Genomic DNA, 9613 nt, shown 5'->3' with positions numbered 1-9613 from the left:
GTCTTTAGTCTGAAGTAGAGTCTGAGTGTCTTCAATCTAAAGTAGAGTTTGAGTGTCTTCAGTCTAAATAGATTTTACAATTTGAATGTGAGTCTGAACATATTATGCTTCTGAACATATTTATCCTTAAGGTCTGGACATAGTCTGAATAGAGTTAAGCTTCAGCATAGAGTTTGTCTTCTGGTTCTTCCAAGTATAGACTTTGATAATATCTTTACATGTTCTATCATCTACATAGTCTATTATTCAACCATTAAATATGTTAGTAGCTTTTGATTTATTTTGTCATCTTCAAAATATTATAAAGGATTTCCCTAACATTGTGAAGTTGCCCTTTGCTTAAAGAGGTGCTTACTTGTTTAGCAATTTTTTTTTGTCAGTCTTAATCTTACTCTCAACTCACCCTCATATTTTTACCTTGCCCTTTTGTAGGAAGTGAGAGTCGAAACCAACGTTTGAAGCTATTTCACCAGTTTTGATTATAGCAAAAAATCTTTCACCAAACGTTGCATTTTGATTTTATTTTAGGAGATTTATATTCTATATTGAGCCTAGACAAAGAATGTCAAATGCAAAGGTAGATTTTATTCTCAACTTATATATACAACCGACATAGTATGTCATTTTCATGTTGCAGTCATGAGATAACAGAATTCCAAGTCCCAAACATCATTTCAAATACTTCACAACCTTCAGTGCTACGTCCATATGTGATTGCTTTGGGTTGTGCATAATTTGACTGAGTATTTGTATTGCATAACATATATCATTCCTAGTCATGGTGAGATAAATCAATTTTCCAATGAGTCGCTGATAACGTGATGGATCCTTGAGTAATGGATTGTTATTTGGAGAAGGAGAGCTCGCATTATATTCATATGTTGTCAATTTGACATTTTGCTCAATAGGTATAGTAGTTGGCTTGCATCCGGATAATCTTGCATCTAAAATGATTTCCAAGACAAATTTTTGCTGACTGAGACAAATTTCCTCATTGGATTGAGCTATTTCAATACCAAGAAAATATTTGGAAGGTTTCAAATCCTTAATATGAAAGGTCAAGTGCAAATATTCCTTGAACTTCCGAATTGCGACATCATCATTTCCCATAATAAGTATATCATCGACATAAATCAATAAGTAGATTGATGAAGTACCTTTGGTCCATGTGAACAATGCATACTCATATTTGGAATGTACAAAACCTGTATTTATGAGTGCCACTGTAAACTTTGCACACCATTGTTGAGAAGCCTGTTTGAGTCCATAGAGGGATTTGCGGAGACGACATACTCGAGACTCCCCCTGTCTACATAATCTCGGTGGAAGTTATATGTAAATTTCTTCATCTAGGTCTCCATGAAGAAAGTCATTGTTCACATCCATTTGGATTAAGTTCCAATTACGCATTGCAGCAACATATAGAAAAGAATGACTAGTCACTTCTTTAGCAACATGAGAGAAGGTTTCATGGTAATCAAAACCTTCACGTTGCGTAAATCCTTTAGTGACAAGTCGAGCTTTGTACCACTCATTTGAACCATCTGCCTTATATTTTATTTTGTGGACCCATTTGCAGCCAATGGGTTTTCTATGAGAAGGCAGGGGAACGACATCCCAAGTGTCATTTGCCGAAAGAGCAGCTAATTCTTCCTTCATAGCCTTTTTCCATTGAATATCACGCGCCACTTCCTCATAAGAAGATGGTTCCTATTTTTCAAATTTTCTATTGATGTAGCACATGTGCTCCGGCGATAATTTACTAAAGGAAACATAAGAGGATACTAGTATTACATACCTAGTGATTCCAAGGTTGGACAAATATAGTCTTTTGTCCATGTTAGAGGTCATACCTCTTGTCTCAAATGCCTGGGCACTAGAACCGGTGTTTGTTCAGCAATTGGTGATGAGAAGGACCCATTATCATTTTGTTGAGGTGATGAAATGGTTGATCTATTCATCATAGGGGAATAATCCGGAGATCTAGCAAAGAAATCAGGAGATTCGATAGGGGCCGCTATAGGGCATGATCTAGAGCACGACTGATCCGATGCAACCTAAAAATACTGTGGCGTCATAGATATATCCTCCATCTATAAGAATTGTCAATGATTCGATATTGCTATTGGCAGCTCATGTGTAGATGCCATCTCCTGGAAAGGGAATACATCTTTATGGAAAACATCTCGACTAACAAAGAAGCGACTTGTAGACATCTCTATAACTTGATAACCCTTCTACAAAGCTGGATATCCCATAAAGATGCATTGAAGAGCATGTTGATCCATTTTATATTGACGTCTCATATTTGTCACATAGCAAAGATAGCCAAATACCTAAAGATGATCAATCGTCGGTTCCTTGCCAAAAAGCATTTCAAAAGGGGTGCTTCCTTCTAAAATTCTAGTTGGCATGCGATTAATTAAATAGACTACTGTGACCACACAATTTCTCCAAAAACATTCAGGAATGGAAGCTTGATATTTTAGTGCTCGGGCAACTTCTAAAAGATGTCGATATTTACGTTCAACAACACAATTTTGTTGGGGAGTGTAGGCACAAGAACTCTCATTGAGTATTCCTTGAGAGGATAGAAAAGATTGACATTCATGAGAGAAAAATTCAGTGCCATTATCTGTTCGAATCCTTTTAATCATGTACAAAATTAGGAATTAGTTGCTAAAAAATAAGAGGAAAAGAAAAAAAAGAAAAAGAAAATGCCTAAAGGTTGGGTTGGGTCGGATTTGGTGGTCCTTCTCTCTTTTTTCTTCTTCCCTTTGCATGGGTCTAGCCCTAGCCCCAGCTTCTCCCACCTTCAGCCCAATCAATAGAACCGGTCTACTCCATCCTTGGCATCTTGAGGCACGCGAAACCTGCAGAAAGCAAAAGCAGCAGGAGCGGGCACAGAGGAAAAGAGGGCAGTAGCAACAGAGTAAAGGAGGGGGAGAGACAGGCAGAGGGGGTGAACCTAGAGCTGAAAAAGAGAGAGAGAGAAATGGAGAGGGGGGAGCTTGAAGAAGATAGAGAGGGAGAGGGAGCTTGAGAAGGAGGAAGTAGGAGGAGAGAGGAAGAATTAAAAAAAAAAGGGAAGAAGAACACTATTTTTCTTCCTTGGTCGACTCAGCTACCACCGGTCACGCTTCACCTTCTACCCGCCTTGCCTCCATAGTCGCCGAATCCTCGCGTCGGTCAAGTCCCACACCCCTGTCCGCTTGTCCCTCGTGCCGGTCGCCGCCCAGCAGCTGAATGTTGCAACTCGACACTCGCGATGCCCTTGTCACTGTCGCTCCACCTTGGCCTGATCTGCGACATCGGAGCTTCACCTCACCTGCTCTCCGAGCAACCCACTGCTCTAGCAACGATGCCCCTTGATTTGCCTCTGCTTTGGCTTCACCTCGTTGCCACCGGAGCACCGTTTGTTCATGCCCAACGCCCGCACCTGCATTGACTCGCCTACTGTCTTCCCTCTACTTGAGCCGAGTTGAGCCACTCCACCCACAACTTGACGAGCTATTGCTATGTGACGCCCTGCTGCTCGAGCCATTTCAGCCTCTGCTGCCTCCATCGTCGATGCTTTGCTATCTCCGTTGCCGGACATCGCGTCACCATTCTGCTAGCCACCATCGCGCTCCGCCTCACTTGCAACCCGTGAGATCCCGACGAAGTTGCTGCTGCCTTTGCTCTGCCCGTGATTTCTCGCCCGACACCGCTCCTTAGTCGCGACTTGACGCAGCCCCAACAATGCCTCTGCCCACAATGTTGTCGCTATCCTTGTTGCTACTGCCGTCGTCTGTCACCCACCACACCACAATCGCCGGCGTCCCAAGCATCCCCCTTCGGCACCCTAGAAGCCCTGGGAGGAGGGCACAAAATTGGGTCACGGCCGGGTTGGACCAAAGCCTCAAATCCGGTAGGGTTTTAGGCGAATTTAGGCTTGTGGGCTTATGAGTTTTATGGGCCTATGGGCTTCTTTCTTTTAAAAAAATTAGACTGGACTGGGCTTGCATGTGAGGCCCAGCCCGGCTAGGTTTTCGCCGGCCTTGGGCTGCGCGGCCCAACCCGGTTTATGTTCGAGTCCTCTGGCCCGATCTAAGGCCCCTTTTCACCAAATTGAGTTAGACCCAACTTGGGGATCCAACCCGGTTTGTTTTAAATATATATATAATATTATAATATTCAAATAATATTTTAAAAATTAAAATAATAATAATTTTTTTTTGAAAATGAAAAAAATGTAGGGTTTGGCTAGGAATTGTCATGTATTGCCCTTTTAGTGTAATTAGGCCTTTATTTACTAATATATTGATTATATTGCATGTTTTGTTAGGTTTAATTGTAAGTGTTTAATTTTATGGCAATTAGGATCTTGGTAATTATAATTATTGTTTTAATGATTGTGCATCTATATGATCACCTGACATGTTAGTAGATAGGTTTAAAATCTATTCAAATTGCTTGAAAAAAAATATTTTATTAAAATGAACAAGATTAGATACCGAAAGGGTATTAATTCATAAATTAGTGTAATCAAGTCCCCAACCCTAAATTCTCTAGTTGCGTAGGAAATGAGGTACACTCACATGCCTCACTTGATTTCTAATCGACCCCAATAGGCTAGTGGTGACTCATTTTATGCGAAATTCCAAAAAAATATCCTAATGTCACACGGAGTATGGGCTTGGGAGAGCTGCACCTGATTATGGGCTATAAGCCCGTCATTTAGGCAATACCCTTAAACCTATTTCCTCCCTTGAGGTTAGGTCGCGATAGCTTGACGACTCCGCTGGGGACTTGATTTTAAACCTTAGAGGACTTAGGCCAAAATTAATCTCGTTCAATATATTTTTGTTTGGCAACGGGGATTCCAAGTACGCCCATAACATTAAATGTGTTAAATGTTTTTGCAAAATAAGAGGTATAAGGAGAAGTGTTTGCTCACCTTTATCTTGCAAGGAGGTGTAAAATGTATGATTTATTTCTTTTGTATGGAGTGTTGTTTGCTTATAAATTGTTGTGCATGTATCATTTGCATTGCACTACACCCTAACACACACTACCTGCCGTTGGACTTAGGCCACATAGGATTACTTAGGATGATGTTGATGTGGATACTACTTTGACTACAAGCATGTAATACGAGTCGCCCATCTCAACCTCGAAATTTCTTTATTGATGTCAGAGGTCCCCACCCTGGTCCGCGAGCATGTGACACGGGTTGGTTCTTTGTTGAAGCTAGAATCATGGTAACACGACTTAGCCGCAAGCTTGTTGGTTCAGTGCTGTGTTCCTATGGCTCCATTTTGAGCAAGATAAAGTAGAAATCGAACCACATCCCATGTGCATGTCTATGTAATTGAAAAAAAAAAAACAAAACAACAGAAACAAAGGTCGGCACCTATTGTAAGTATCATTTTCCTTGTTATTTGCTCATTTTGTATTGAGCTTCCATCTTGAAATTTGCGAACATCAATCAATTGCCCTTGGTGTCGTAGGCTTATAATTGAAAAATTGGCAATCACTTTTGATAAGTGAATATTGAATGCAAGTTCTAATCACTTTGATTTGACCCTGTTGAACATATGGTTTTGTTTAAATTTCTAGTTATGGGCTCAAAATCATTTAAAAAAAAGAAAAAGAAACTTTCAAGTAGTGATTTTATATTGAGGTACAAAAATTGAAATTGCATTTTTTTTTTATCAAATTCCCTCATCCTCACATTTTGGGACTAAAGTGTAAATCATTTTGTGTACAAATTTCTCAAAATAAAAGTCACTTCATTTTACTAGGAGTAAAATCACAAATCAATCTTTCAAAAATCAATGCCCCTTTTGCATACGAAACTTTTGGAATGAAAGTGGACGTTCGATTGGTGGCCGTAGATTGATTATTTTAATGATGTATTCTCTTATGATAAAATCTTGGTGAAATACTAAAACCCTATAATAAAGACTATGGGGCACATACCGTCACCTTGATTTTGTTGTAAGAAGCGACCTCATTGAGAGATCATTTTCTCATTCACATACTAACATTGTTGCCTTTTTGTAGGTTATGCATGATACTCCATGACATTCTCGTGTTTGACCACATTGAGAAGTGAATTCTAGAGCTAGGACGAGAGTTGATTTTTACTCTTATCTATACAAGAGTTTCTTTTATTTTGTCATTGTTTTTATTCTTGTTAAGAATCTTATTTTCCATTTTGGGTTTTGATTGCGAATCCAATTGATGCTTTGGTAAATAATGCGACTCATTTTTTTTTTTTTTTATGATGGAATTCAATTTCGTGAAAATCATCTCAAAAAAAAAAAAAAAAACTCAGAAGTGTTTTAAACAAATCTTTATATCTACCTTCAAAATGTTTTGAAAATGAATTTTAAGAAAGCTTTGCTTAAGGCCCTCTCTTTGCATGGTCGCTTTCTCGGGTAGAATGATGAGTTTATTTGAGATCGGCATTGGCTCTTTTAAAAGATAAAAGTGTAGGCTCATGGAACTTGAGGAGCGAGCATACGTCGAGGCTTCGTTAGCGCCAATTTTCCTTAGAGGCGGAACGAAGTTGAATTCCATTCAGGAAGTTTTGTTATTCGCAAATGCCTTATGTGCCAAAATAGCTCATCAATCTCGTTCACTTTGCATGATGAGACAAACGAAGGGAGCTGCCAAGTATCCAAAAGGGAAAATTTGAAGGAAGAGTAAATTATATTGATTCCAATTATCCATTTCTAATACCGTTTTTGACATGATTTTCTTTTCATTGTCAAGGAGACATTAAGAGTACCCAGTTTTGTAACGTTCCAACAAACGCAATGAAGCATTATTGAGTCATGTTCATTTCAAATAAAGATTCAAATGATGAAACGGAGGGACAATACTATCCCTTCCTCCATGAGAGATACCTTGGGATGTTGATCGCCCGACTTTAAAAAGGATGTATCTTGTTCCTAAACTTGATTCTCTTCAGCATAAAAAATGATATGTCATTTTCTTTGATACATGATAAATTCGAACAAAACAAAGGTTTGTCAAATAAAGAGTGGGAGAGCAACGTTTGATTTTTTTTAAAAAAATCTCTTATCTCCCCACCAATGAAGTGTGCCGGAACAACATTGTCGAATTCATCAAGAAATATGTATCGTTCCTTAGTTGAACCAAACTAAGAACGGAGATAACTCATTTCATCTCCTCTTCTTACAGGGTGATAAATGAAAAAAATTGCACCTTGACCGTAGAGGCGGCACCTTCTACCAAGGAATCAAGAAAACATCAAACACTTAAAGGTGAATGCAGGGGAAGGGTATTGTCGAGTTACCAAATATCCATGAAAGTGAATCCAAGAGGTGTTAGCGCCCAAAGGATTAAAGCGAATGAAGGATAATAATGTATTGTTTCCAACATTTCAATCCCTAAAAATTTTTGCGCTAACATATTCTTTCACATTCTTTATAGGGTTACCGAGTCACCATGTCGCAGGTAAGTACCCTTCTTCTTTAAAAAAAAAAAAACTGAGAATTTCCATTACAAAAAGAACCTTTGGTGCTTTCCTAAAGACAAGCAAAAAAAATGAAAAATCGAGAAAAAAATTTCTACAAACTTTTTTAGCATCATTTTTATCTCAAAATTGTTTTTTGTTTTGTGGGTTATTCATTTTGAATCAAATTTCCCTGTGGAGATTGATTAGCTCAGATAATCTCGACAGAGTGAGATGGAGACATTAACCATGCCAAACAAGATGTGTTTAAAATGAAGAAAGGCAAGCCATTTCCAAATATATCATTCAAACACTTTTGAGAGTTGAGTGGAAAACGGCATTCTCTTAGGACGAAGGATTCATTCGCATTAAGCGTAAAGATCGAAATGATAAAAGCATTTCTTTAATCAATCCCAAGCACCGTATTAATATCTTACTACCCCTTTGGGCAGAATAAAGATGATCTATCCCTATCGAGAACGACCTTATAATGGGGCAGCATAGGAGGTTATGGTTGTGTTGTAGAGTGAAAGGTTAAGAAAGAATCTATTATTTTCACTTGCATTAATCTTCTAGTGATAGCTTCGTAGGAATTCTCATTAGAGCTTGACTCATTCCAAAGTGAAGAAGAACATTTCCTTCTCTACCCAAACATTAATACCCATTGCTTTAACCAATTTGGGCCTGATTATTCATTTATGAACCTTGAGCAGTGATCATCTCCCTTTACTAGGGCAAAGCATAAGAATTGGCCAAATACAATTGACAGTCACGAGAAAATGTGAAAAGCAACTCGAAAGTCATAAGAGCTACAAAAGTTCAAAGAGCAAAAGTTCGACAAACTAGGGGGCATGAAAAAGCAGTGTGCCTGGTAAAAGCAAGGCCAATGCCCATCAAGAAAAAGAGCTAAAAAGCTGCATCTTATGTGAAATAAATTATCAAAGTCTAAGTGCCTGCGTAAAAAAAAAAATCATCGCAAGAGTAATGGAAATTAGAGAGAGGAGCAAAGCTCCCATGCAAAAATGATTAGTGAAGGAACTTTCAAGATGTCCTTTGTTCCAAAAGCCAAATGATTTCAAAAGATCGAGTGACCCAGTCACGATACCATGATGATCACCGATTCTTAAAAACCCCCTTGAAAATTTTAAGCTTTTCGAACCTTTCCCGAGCCAACATTACAACATTCTTCCAAAGTCTCTTCTAATTGGGCTGGTTCGAGTGAAAATGAGAATGCCACAAAGAAGCTACTACTTGAAGGAGTGGAGGTAATTTTATCTTGTCTTATCTTCCAAGTTCTTGACTTGTAAACCCGATGAAGATAGCGACAAATGTTCCTTTATTGGCCTCAAAGGAATAATCCCTTTGTGTAAGCCTATAACCGAGCCTATATTGCGGTCCTTTCAAAAAGCCCTTTTGATCAATCAGATTATGCTCATCGTGAATGTTTCTAAAAGCCTTTGACATGAGTTATGTGAGATACTCTCAGCAATCAGTTTTTTCCCACGCGAATAGAGGGGATCAAGCAGTCATTTTATCGAGAGTGTGTGAGAAGTCCTTTTTGACTAAGAAGCTCTAGTTTGGCATGCTTAATGAGCATTTTTTATGAGTTGTAGCCGTTCTGATAAGAACTTGACTCCCAAAGAATTTGATGATGAATAATATATCCCCGAGCAATATGACAGTTTTGCGCCACATGATGCTAATTAACATCAAATGTTTCTCAAGGCAATTAGACTTAGCTTGATTAGCTTGTTCAGTTAATGCCGTAATATTGCTAATATGTCTCTTGATGACGTCTCTAATGACATTTGCTCAAGTTGAGTTTGACAGGATTCCTCAGTGAAGCCATGCAGTTTTCAGGGGCTTAACGAATGCTTTCCTAAAAATCAAAGGTTCATGGTCAGCTTTAAACCATGCTATCTCCAAAGGTTCATGGTCAGCCTTAAACCATGTCATTTCCAAGGTTGGTGGGTTTATTCTTAAACCACATGGTTCGTGGGTCTATCCTTAAACCACACGGTTGGTGGGTTCATCATTAAACCACGGGGTCGGTGGCTTTTCCTAAACCACACGGTTCGTGAGTTATCCTTAAACCACACGGTTCGTGGGTTTATCCTTAAACCATGGAGTTGGTGGGTTTATTCT

This window comes from Eucalyptus grandis, chromosome 1, assembly GCF_016545825.1.
Source record: "Eucalyptus grandis isolate ANBG69807.140 chromosome 1, ASM1654582v1, whole genome shotgun sequence".
Lineage (NCBI taxonomy): Eukaryota > Viridiplantae > Streptophyta > Magnoliopsida > Myrtales > Myrtaceae > Eucalyptus > Eucalyptus grandis.
The sequence above is the reverse complement of the archived record's forward strand: the minus strand, read 5'-3'. Positions refer to the sequence as shown.